The 12,474-nt window shown below is 45.6% G+C and overlaps 1 protein-coding gene and 1 long non-coding RNA gene across 3 annotated transcripts in view; one reads left to right on the top strand and one right to left on the bottom strand.

The window, feature by feature from the left end:
* The window catches only part of LOC144698308 (uncharacterized), a 319,027-nt gene that overhangs the window by 80,192 nt on the left and 226,361 nt on the right, over positions 1 to 12,474 (bottom strand). The gene's annotated exons all lie outside the window — the stretch shown is intronic.
* LOC144698349 (uncharacterized) lies at positions 5 to 4,889 on the top strand. Of its 2 annotated transcripts, none has more exons than XR_013580504.1 (3): positions 5 to 214; positions 1,653 to 1,758; positions 2,743 to 4,889. It is a non-coding gene; the product is annotated as an uncharacterized LOC144698349 (long non-coding RNA). The 2 variants fall into 2 exon arrangements; XR_013580505.1 differs by having other exon boundaries at positions 2,751 to 2,883.

Here is a 12,474-nt window from a genome sequence, read left to right as displayed (position 1 = left end):
AGGATTTACACACAGCAAACTCAAACCAAGAGAAACGTTTGGCCTTTCTGAATTTATGTTCGGGATTGACAGTGATGGATTTTGTGAACTCTATTTACAGGATGCTAGAAGAGGAGGGCAAACTCGAGGGAGCTGAGAAACCAAAACCAGACATCACGCCAAAATCTGAAAGTCACTTGATTCATCAGGACCTGAATATTATCAGCCTTTGAATGTAAGCATTGAGTTCCAGGTCATTACCAGTCACTGGGTAAAAAAAATCTCTTCCTGGCATGCAATTCCCATTCCCAAAATCTTAAAACTCTGTCCCTTAATCCTTTCATAATCAGCTAATGGGAACGGCTTTCATTTAACTACCTTTCATAATCCTGTACACCTCTATCAAATCTTCCCTCAATCTCCTTTACTCCAAGGAGAACAACCCCAGTTTCTCCAACCTCATCTTACAGTTAAATCCCCTCATCTATCGAACCATTCTGGTTAATCTCCTCTGTACCCTTACATCCTTCACAATGTCTGGTGATCACTGGTTTGCACAGATCCAGATGTTCTGTTTTCGTGCCTGTGACATCATGGCACATCGACAATTACACGGTGACATTATCACATATCGACAATTACACGGTGACATCATCACATATCGACAATTACACGGTGACATTATCCGCTCCCCGGGTATTTCCTCATTGGAAGATTTTTCTCTGACTCCAGTGCTTCTGATATCTTTCCAGCTGCAGAATCCAGCAGGAGAGTTTAAAGTTGAAAACTGAAACTGTTTCAGAGTTGACTATTTTTCACCATCTACCTACAATTTAGAGGTTTTAGTTCTATGCTCTGTATCTGTGAGAGGCTCCATGGCTCTGGGGCTGGTGTGGCTCCTTTACTGTGGATCTGAATCCATGTTCATCCATTGATCTGTTTCACCTCTGCCCTCCCTGATCACTTCTCTGCCAGCTTTTAACTTCCCCTGTCTCTAATAATGGATCTATTTGAGTTATGTTTAGTATTTTACTGTTACTTCTGTCGATTGTGTCTAAATGAAGTTTCCACCACTGTCCATGTTCAAAACCCAATGATATTCTGTTTCTGATAAATTGGGCGGCGCAGTCAGATCCTGATGTGATGTTTGGTTTTCAACATCCGACCATGTGCTGCTGGCTTCCCAGCTTTATCTTCCCACAGTATCTTTCATAGTCAGGAATTGCTTTTCCTGACCTTTAGTCAATTTCTATTCCACTTCTGAGCTTATAGTGACCATCAAATTCTGCACCATTTTAACTCCCTGGGAGGAGGCGATGGTGTAATGTTATTGTCACTGGACGAGTAATCCAGAGACCCAGGACAATACCCTGGGGACCCGGATTCAAATCCCGTCATGGCAGATGGTGGAATTCCAATTCCATAAAAAAAATCTAGAATTAAAAGTCTAATGATGACCAATGATTATTGTCATAAAAAACCCACCTGGTTCCCTAATGCCCTTTAGGGAAGGAAATCTGCCGTCCTTACTCTTGGCCTACACGTGCCTCCAGACCACAGCAGTGGTTGACTCTTAACTGCCCTCTGAATGCTGGCCTAGCCAGTGATGCCCACATGAATTTAGAAAAATCATTCTGCACACCTTGAAACGTTAACTCTGTCTCTCTCCACAGATACCAGCATCTATTGTGATCCCCAGTTACCTGTGGAGAAGATGATGTTTGACCTTCTTGAACCGCTGCAGTCCGTGTGGTGAAGGTGCTCCCGCAATGCTGTTAGGTAAGGAGTTACAGGTTATTCACCCAGCGATGATGAAGGAACAGTGATATATGTCCAAATCAACAACAACAATTTGGATTTATATGGCACTTTCAATGTAAGACAATGTTCCAAGCATTTCACAGAAAGGTTAAAAGCAAGGTTTGACACTGAGCCAAATAAGGAGATATTAGGGCAGGTGACTAAACGTTTGGTCAAAGAGGTAGGTTTTAAGCAATGTCTTAAAGAAGAAAAATGAAGTAGAGAGGAAGAGAGGTTTGGGGAGAAAATTCCAGAGCTTGGGGCCATGGAAACTGACAGAATGCTCAGCAGGTCAGAACGAAAGGAGCACAAACATCTCAGAGGGTTGTGAGGCTGGATTACAGTGATAGGGAGGAGCGAGACCAACATGGAATTTCAAAAAGTGGATGAGAATTTTAAAATGAAGGTGCTTCTTATCCTAGATCCTTTGTAGGTCAGTGAGCACATGGGTGATAGGTGAACAAGACTTGGTGTGAGTAAGCACACGGGCAGCAGAGTTTTGGATGAGCTCAAGGTTACAGGGAGGTTGAAAGTGGGAGGCCGGCCAGGATGGTGTGTGACTTGGAGGGGAACTTGGAGGCGATGATGCTCACATACACCTGCTACCCTGGTCCTTCTGGGGGTGGAGGTTGAGGGATTGGAAGATTCCGTCAAAGTTCTGCTTATGTTATAGATATAAACAATCTATCTCCTTCACCTCCTGCGCTACCTACCTCTCTCTCTCTCTCTCTCTCACTCTCTCTTTCCATAGAGGCCAGTGTAGATCCAGACTGGGTGGCAGGTTCCCTTCCCTGAAGGACATTAGTGAACCAGTTGGGTTTTTACGACAATCCAGCAGTTTTCATGGTCACTTTTTCCTCGTGCCGGCCCCACAAATTCCCAGATTCATTCAGCGCAATTTCACAACCTGCCTTTGTGTTTTTGTGGGTTCTCTCTCACTCCCTTTTTTCTGTTTTAAATCAGTTTCACAGGGGATTAGAAGGGGAGGATTTGCAGTCGGGAAACTCAAACCAAACATCACATCAGGATCTGACGGAGTCGCCCAATTTATCGTAAACTGAATATCTTCGGATTTTGAACATGGAAGGAAAAAGCACCGTTCACAGTGGGGAGAAACCATACACGTGTTCTGTGTGTGGACGAGGCTTCAGCCGATCATCTGGCCTGTCAGAACATAAATGCAGTTATAGCGATGAGAAACCGTGGAAATGTTGGGACTGTGGGAAGGGAATCACTTACCCGTCTGACCAGGAAACTCATCGACGCAGTCACACTGGGGAGAGACCGTTCACCTGCTCCGAGTGTGGGAAGGGATTCACTCAGTTACACCACCTCCTGACACACCAGTGAGTTCACAACGGGGAGAGGCCGTTCAACTGCTCCGAGTGTGAGAAGGGATTCATTAGTGTATCTAACCTGCTGAGACACCAACACACTCACACTGGTGAAAGACCCTTCACCTTCTCAGAGTGTGGGAAGAGATTCACTCAGTTATACAGCCTGCTGAGACACCAGCAAATTCACCCTGGGGAGAGGCCATTCACCTGCTCCGAGTGTGGTAAGGGATTCATTGATCCATCCATCCTGCTGAAATACCAGCGGGTTCACACTGGGGAGAAAACTTTTAGATGCCCAGACTGCGGGAAGTGCTTCAAAAGTTCCGGGAACCTGATGTCCCATCAACGTGTTCACACTGACGAGAGACCGTTCAGGTGCTCTCACTGTGGGACTGGGTTCAGATGGTCATCTGACCTTACGGTACACCAGCAAATTCACACTGGGGAGAGACCGTTCACCTGTACGGAGTGTGGGAAGGGATTCACTCGATCATCCAACCTGCTGAGGCACCAACACGTTCACAAGTAACTACAGTGATTGGGATTTGCTGATAATCACATCCAGGATTGAACCATGTTCACTGGGGTCGGTTTCTGTTGATCTTCATAAACCCCAGCCCAGTTATAGGGGGCCATTTGTATTTTTGAAGTGCTGTGTGTTATATACAGTGTATTGAGTCTTTTTAGTACCTTTAACACAAGTTATTTCTTTTGAAGGACTCACCCTCTCCCCTGTCTCCTCCATCCTCACCTCCAGCAACAAGTGTGAGGATCTCATGGAGCTTCTTTGTCACTAAGATTGAGACAATCCGATCAGCTGCCTCTGCTGCTTCCCTCCCTTCCACTCGCCCACTGGGACAAAGATCCATCCTCTCGGGACGGGATGAATTGCATAGAATTTGCATCAGGAAGTGAATAAAATAGGTGCATTTCAGGGGGAAATGGATAGCTCTAAGAGAAAGAAGGGAATAGATGATTACATTGGTAGATTTAGCTGAGAAAAAATGGGAGGAGGCTCGCGTGGAGCGTAAACACCAGCATGGACTGATTGGGCTGAATGGCCTGAATCTTTGCTGTATATCCCGTGACCTCCTGTGCAATCTAGTCTAAATCCATGGTATTATCTGTCTGGAAGCAGCATGGCATTAAACTGAAAACTAAAATCAAACTTTACCAGGCCATTGTCCTGACCACCCTGCTGTATGGAGCAGAATCCTGGGTCTGCTCTTGGAGCCACATCAAAGCTCTGGAACACTTCCAGCAAAGACACCCGAGGTCCATCCTGAGAATTAGATGGCAGGACAAAAATCACAAATAACGAGGTTCTCCATCACGCTGGGTTCAACAGCTTGGAGACTACCCTCCAGAAAATTCAGCTCCGATGGCCAGGCCATGTTTCCCACATGGACAATCACAGAATTCCCAAGCTGATCTTCCATGGGGAACTGTCTCAGGGCAAACAACATCAAGGTGGTCAGTACAACCGATACAAGGACACCCTAAAAAAGAGCCTCACAAACTTCTGCATTGCAGACCGCCTCTCCTCAGAAAACACTGCAGTCGGCCGGCCGAGTTCTGGTCACTACATTATAGGAAGGATGTGATTGCACTGGAGAGGGTGTAGAGGAGATTTACCAGGATACTGCCCGGGCTGGAGGGTCTGAGCTATGAGGAAATATTGGATAGGCTGGGGTTGTTTTCCCAAGAGCAGCGAAGGGGTCCTGATAGAGGTGTATAAGATTATGAGGGGCATAGTTGGGTGGATAGGAAGGCACTTTTTCCATTAGTAGGTCTCTCGTCAGTGTGAACTCGCTGGTGTGTCAGCAGAGTCGATAATTGAACGAATCCCATCCCACACTCGGAGCAGGTGAACGGTCTCTCCCCAGTGTGAACTCGCTGGTATCTCAGCAGGAAGGATGACTCAGTGAATCCCTTCCCACACTGGGAGCAGGTGAATGGTCTCTCCCCTGTGTGAACTTGCTGGTGTCTGAGCAGGAAGGATGACTCAGTGAATCCCTTCCCACACTGGGAGCAGGTGAACGGTCTCTCCCCTGTGTGAAGTTGCTGGTGTTGATGCAGCCCTGATGATCGGGTGAACTCCTGCCCACACTCTGGGCAGGTGAACGGTCTCTCCCCAGCGTGAACTCGCTGGTGTTGTACCAGCCCTGATGGTCGCATAAATCTACTCCCACACTCGGGGCAGGCGAACGGCTTCTCCCCAGTGTGAACTCGCTGGTGTGTCAGCAGGCTGGACGATCGAGTAAATCCCCTCCCACATAGGGAGCAGATGAACGGTCTCTCCCCAGTGTGACTGTGTCAATGAGTTTCCAGCTCAGACGGGAATCTGAATCCCATTCCACAATCCCCACATTTCCACGGTGTCTCCCCACTGTGAACGGTGCTTTGTCCGTCCATGTTCAATAGGGCGACTCCGTCAGATCCTGATGTGATGTTTGGTTTCAGTTTCCCGACTGCAAATCCTCCCCTTCTAATACCCTGTGAAATTGATTTAAAACAGAAAAAAGGGAGTGAGAGAGAACCCACAAAAACACAAAGGCAGGTTGTGTATTGAGCGGAATGAATCTGGGAATTTGTGGGGCCGACACGAGGAAAAAGTGACCATGAAAACTGCTGGATTGTCATAAAAACCCAACTGGTTCACTAATGTCCTTCAGGGAAGGGAACCTGCCACCCAGTCTGGGCCTTCACAGGACTCTGGTCTCTTTAGGAGCATAAGTAGTAGGATCAAGAGAAGTCCTGACATCCCGTCGAGCCTGCTCCACCATTCAACATGATCGTGGCTGAATTTGGGTTTCACTCCACTCTCCCGCCCACTCCCCATATCCCTCAACTCCCTGAGAGACCAAAAATCTCTCCATCTCAGCCTGAAATATATTCAATGATGGAGCATCCACAACCCACTGGGCTGGAGAATTCTATGTGACAGAGAGAAAGAGAGACAAGGGGATTAGGAGAGGCAGAGAGAGAAGGGGAGTGGGAGAGGCAGAGAGAGAAGGGAAGGAGAGGCAGGGAGAGAAGGGGAGTTGGAGATGCACAGAGAGAAGGGGAGTGGGAGAGGCAGGGAGAGAAGGGGAGTGGGAGAGGCAGAGAGAGAAGGGGAGTGGGAGAGGCAGAGAGAGAAGGGGAGTGGGAGAGGCAGAGAGAGAAGGGGAGTTGGAGAGGTAGGGGGTGAGGAGAGGGTTGTTATAGATCTGCAACTAAACCAGAACTTTGACAAAACTTCCCAAACCCTCAACCTCCACCACCTAGAAGGACCAGGGTAACAGGTGTATGTGAACACCATCACCTCCAAGTTCCCCTCCAAGTCACACACCATCCTGGCTTGTCTGAAATCCAGTACTGGATGTACAGAAATTTCCTCCATTTAAATATTGAGAAGATTGAAGCCATTGTCTTCTAGTCCCCGCTACAAACTCCACTCCCTATCCACCGACTCCATCCCTCTCCTGACAACTGTCTGTGACTGAACCAGACTGTTCACAAACATGGTGAAATATTTCACCCCAAGATGAGCTTCCAACCACATATCCACATCATAAGATGTCACAAGACCACCTATTTCCAGCCCAGTCTCAGCTCATCTGCTGCTGAAACTCTCAACCATTCCTTTGTTACCTCTAGTCTTAACTATCCTAACGCACTCACTGCCGGCCTCCCACATTCACCCTCCCTGTAATCTTGAGGTCATCCAAAACTCTGCTGCCCGTGTGCTTACTCGCACCAAGTCTTGTTCACCCATCACCCGTGTGCTCACCGACCTACAAAGGCTCCAGGATAAGAAGCAAAATTTTAAATTTCTCATCCGTATTTTCAAATTCCTCCAGGGTCTCACCCTCCCTATCTCTGCAATCCAGCCTCACAACCCTCTGAGGTATCTCAGCTCCTCTAATTCCAGCCTCCTGAGAATTCCTGATTTTAATCGCTCCACCATTGGTGACCATTCTTTCATTTGCCTTGGCCACAAGCTCTGGAATTTCCTCCCTAAACTTCTCCACCTCTCTTTCTCCCTTTTAAGATGCTCCTTAAAACCGACCCATTTGACCAAGCTTTTGGTCACCTGCCCTAATATCTCCTCATGTGGCTCAGTGTCAAACCTTGTTTTGCAACATTTCTGTGAAATGCCTTGGAATATTGTCTTACATTGAAAGTGCGATATAAATACAATAATCTGTCATATATCACTGTTCCTTCATCATCGCTGGGTGTATAACCTGCAACTCCTTACCTAATAGCATTGTGGGAGCAGCTTCACCACACGGACTGCAGCGGTTCAAGAAGGTGAAACATCATCTTCTCCACAGGCGACTGGGGATTGGCAATATATGGTGGTGTCTGTGGAGAAAGAAACAGAGCTAATATTTCAGGCCATGCAGAATGAATTACAGAGAATAAAAATTACACAGAATTTGATGGCCAATATAAGCTCAGAAGTGGAAGAGAAATGGACTATAGCGCAGGAAAGGCAATTCCTGACTATGAAAGATGGGAATGTAAAGCTGGTAATTCATCAGCACATGGTCAGGGTTGGGGAGCGATGGAAACTTCATTTAGACACTGTCGGCATAAGTAACAGTAAAATCCTAAATGGAGCTAAAATACACCCATTATTAGAGACAGAGGAAGTTAGACAATGGCAGAGAGGTGATCAGGGAGGGCAGAGGTGAAACAGAGGAATGGATGAACATGGATTTAGATCCGCAGTAAAGAAGTCACACCAGCCCCTGAGGCATGAAACCTCTTACAGATAACAGAGCACAGCACTAAAGGTCTCGATTGTAGATGAATGGTCAAAAACATGCAGCTCTGAAATAAGTTCAGAGTTTGCAATATTAAACTCTCCTGCTGGATCCTGCAGCTAGAATGATATCAGAAGCACTGGAGTCAGAGAAAAATCTCCCAGTTGAGGAAATACATTGGGAGTGGGGTGACGTCACCCTGTCATTGTCGATGTGTGATGATGTCACAGTGTAATTGTCGATGTGTGATGATGTCACAGACAAACACAGAACATCTAGGTCTGTGCAAACCAGTGATCACCACACATTATGAAGGATGTGGAGGGTCCTCAAGAGGGGGCAGAGGAGATTTACCAGAATGGGTCGAGGGATGAGGGATGTTAGTTGTATGGTTAGTTTGGAGAAACTGGGGTTGTTCGCTTTGGAACAAAGTAGATTGAGGGAAGATTTGATAGAGGTGTACCAGTTTACAATTGGCTTACATAACATAGTTAAAGAAAAGCTGTTCACAGTGTCTGATTGTAAAAGGATTACAGGACTACAGATTTAAGGGATTACAGATTTAAGATTTGAGGCAAGATCTACAGGGAGCATGTGAGGAAAAAATTTTACACAGCGAGTGGCAATGACCTGGAACTCAATGCTTACCCTTAGAGGCCGATAATATCAAGTTCCGATGAATCAAGTCATTCTGTCAGATTTTAATGTGATGTTTGGTTTCTGTTTCCAATCTGCAAATCCTTCCCATTTAATATACCAGGATGTTGCCTGGGATGAAACATTTAAGTTTATGAAGAGAGGTTAGATAGACTTGGGTTGTTTTCGTTGGAGCAGAGAAGACTGAGGGGCGACCTGATCAAGGTGTACAAGATTGTGAAGGGCATGGACAGGGTGGATAGGGAGCAGCTGTTCCCCTTAGTTGAAGGGTAAGTCACCAGGGGACATAAGTTCAAAGTGAGGGGCAGGAGGTTTAGGGGGGGTGTGAGGGAAAACCTTTTTACCCAGAGAGTGGTGACGGTCTGGAATGAGCTGCCTGGGAGGGTGATGGAGGCGGGTTGCCTCACTTCCTTTAAAAGGTACCTGGAAGAGCAGTTGGCACGTCATAACATTCAAGGCTATGGGCCAATTACTGGTAAATGGGATTAGGTAGGTGGGTCAGGTGTTTCTCATGTGTCGGTGCAGACTCGATGGGCCGAAGGGCCTCTTCAGCACAGTGTGATTCAGTAATTCTGTGAAAAAGGAGTTTACCAACAATCCATCACTCTCAATCCAGGACATAAATTGAGAAGAGACAAACATTTCTCTTGATTTGAGTTTGCTGTGTGTAAATCATCCCTTTCAAACCTCCTGTAAAAGGAGTTTCCAAAATCCATCCCTGTCAGTCCAGGATAGAAATGCACAACATTTTCTCCTCCTGCTACCTGGACCAGAGTGACCGCGCATGCGCCCTTCTGCACATTGCCCCCACAACCCCCCCTCCCTATAAAGATGGCGGCCGTAACCCCGGGCCTGACGAAGGGAGAAATCCAGACTTTTTCGGCCCGTTCTCTGCAACCGCAAACCCCGTACCTTGGGGTCTTCAACCTGCACTGTGTCTTTATAAAGCTTCTCTTCCCACTGCGCTGGCTCCATTCCTCCTCACACTCCCACTAACTCTGTTAATTTGCTCCACTCGACATTCTCTCAACCGCACTAAGCAGCTTCAGTCACAGACCGGCAGTGCGCATGCTCATGAAACAAACCGCAAAGCGCACGCTCCAAGCACCTACAACAATGCGCATGTGCCAGGAACTGCTGTCGTGAGAATAGGGCACATTCTGTCCCGCAGTGAATGCTGGGTGGCCAGTCCGCCATTGAAGGGCGAAAATGAAGGATATCAGCCTATGTCCTGTAGTCAGATACGATGAATGCCATTGGGGCACGGCATAAAATTGTTGAATCAATTGATACAACGACCAAATTGCTCTGGGCTCCACCATAATTCTCTCCTGGGTGTAATGACCAGCGGAACAAACCCCTGGAGTTAGATCTGAACTCAGCGGAATCTCAGCAGATGGGATGAGTTGGTGGCTTTTAAACCGTCCTTTGCCAGTAGCAATCCTCTGATTGTGGATCAAATCCTTTGAACCTTTAAAGATGGAGTGTTAACATGTGGGCAAACTGAATAATGCCCTTTGCTCACGTGAAGTATCTGAATGGCCTCCCACCGGTGTCATGAAGCTATTAATATACATAATATTTTGGAAAATAATTTTCTTTTAAAATAGAGGCTTAGTCTGTGGGTTTGTGTTATTTGGATTAAGGCCAGCTAGCCTGGGTGCTTTGATGTGTGCTAGTTTTGAGATGTAAGAGGAATAACGTGCATTTGCATTTTTTAATAGAGCATTCAAGAAGTAGGGTGAAAATGGACACCTACCTAGTAGCTACCAAGCAATATATTTATATTTTTTAATAAAATTGGTATTATGAAAGGACTTTCATTGTTAAAAGGGGGTGTTCAAAGAGGCTGGTGGGAAAATGAGAATTTGCATTCAATCAGTAACGGTAGGTATAACAAGACAATCATTTTGGGTGTGCAGAACAGAGGCAACGTGAGATCAAAAGGCAGCTGCAAGCCTCCAATTGACTCCACAAGGAACAAATGAAAAGAACCTCATTTTGAATTCGTATAGTGAAAATGCTTTGCCTGGTGTCTGGTTAAGTCTATGGGTTGCTGTTGCCTTAATGGAGATTAGTTTGGGAATTTTTCAAAAGTTCTGAGAGTAATAATTTGTAGCCATGTGTATATACATTCTCATCCGTGTAAATTAATAAAATGTTTCATTTTGTTTAATTTAAAACTTCGAGAGCTGATTCCTGAATTTAGGGTCGCATCTCAAACATAACACTTAAAATGATAGGTTGTGACAGATGTTTAAGGTTTCCTTCTGGGAATTTTAAATAACTCCGCTTTACCAACTGCATCAGTCAAAACACCAGCGAGACTGTGTTGCTGTGTCAGTAATTGGGATGATAGGGCGAATCCCTTTCCATTTCCACCTGGTGAACAATCTGTTTACTATGTGAGCTTACCTGCACGTTTTCAGCTCAGACATGGATCTCGAAATCTGCTGGTAATGGGTTCCACATCCTTAACACTACATAAGAACACCGAGCAGGAGTAGACCATTAGGCCCCTCAAGCCTGCTCCGTCAATTAATAAGATCATGGCTGATCTGACAGTAACCTGAAATCTGTACCCCGTCTACCCCCGATAACCTATCACCCCCCTTGCTTACCAAGAATATATCCATCTCTGCCTTAAAAATATTCAAAGACTCTGCTTCCATAGTCTTTTCAGGAAGAGAGTTCCAAAGACTCATGACTCTCTGAGAAAAAAAAAACTTTGCCTCTCTGTTTTAAATGGGTGACCGCTTATTTTTAAACAATGACTCCTAGTTCTAGATTCTCCCACAAGAGGTAACATCCTCTCAACATCCGCCCTGCTAGGTACGCTCAGAATCTTATATGTTTCACTAATCAGGTAAAGAAAAGCAACAGATTGCAGATGCTGGTCATCTGAAATAAAAACAGAAAATACTGGAATTCTCAGCAGACCTGGTAGCCTCTGTGGAGAGATAAACATAGTTTTCATTTCAGGTCTATAATCTTTCATCGGAACTTCATTACATCTGAACTATAAATTATGCCTCTCAAATCAAAGATGCTGCCAGATGTAGTCAAGGAACTCAAAGAGAAAATGAAAATCCGCTTTGCGGAATGGAATCAGAGAATGAAGGGTGAACAGTCCGACTAACCAGAGACAGTCAAGGCACCTTTCCCTTCTTTAAGACGATGGAAAATTGACTCTGATGTTATCAGTGAAATTAACTGATCTGAGACATTTAAATGATTCTCGTTATTGCACATCAGGAATCCAAACCTAATATCGGCTTCGGGACAGTTAAAATACTTGGAAACAGACAATACAGCGAGAGGCTTGAAGGGAGACGACATCGGTTGTAGGAGAGCTGGTTCCCGGTGATATGGTTGGGCCTGCAGTGGGTGGGATCTGACTGTTTCCATGTGTACACAATGAATGACCCAACTTTTATTTTGGAAGCGCAAGACGAATAGAGAGCGATAGTTATCTGTGTAATAGCAATCTGAAGATTTGACTCATTGACATCCTGGTTAGGATACTTTGTAGACTGAACTTGTATAAGTCTCTGAGGTACAATTGGTCAGTGTGTTTTCTTGTTAACTGAAAGGTTGGTGATTCAAGTCCATCCAGGAGTGAAGACTTTACTGTTTTCCCCCCATCAGCATTCATTGTCACGCAGTTCCAGGTTGTCATTGGGTACGTGGGCTACAAGATAATATCCCCAAAACGGTTCCAGATCTACTGTTGTCCAGTGAGCTCCCACACAAACAGCTTTTTGAAAAATATTATTTTTTCTGTCAAATATAGTGAGAAAAGACTTGTACGAACTATGTACCTTCATCTAACCCAGTAGAAATGTAAGAAATTATTGGTTTCAGACAAACCCATCAACGATTCCCTGCTCCTCAGCTCCACCGTGAGTGAGACAGGGAAAAGCAGCAATATTCCGGCCCCGCAC

The sequence above is a fragment of the Cetorhinus maximus genome, chromosome 23 (genome assembly GCF_964194155.1).
Source record: "Cetorhinus maximus chromosome 23, sCetMax3.hap1.1, whole genome shotgun sequence".
In the NCBI taxonomy this organism is placed as follows: domain Eukaryota; kingdom Metazoa; phylum Chordata; class Chondrichthyes; order Lamniformes; family Cetorhinidae; genus Cetorhinus; species Cetorhinus maximus.
Note: the sequence above shows the minus strand (reverse complement) of the source record. Positions and strands in the feature narration are given on the sequence as shown.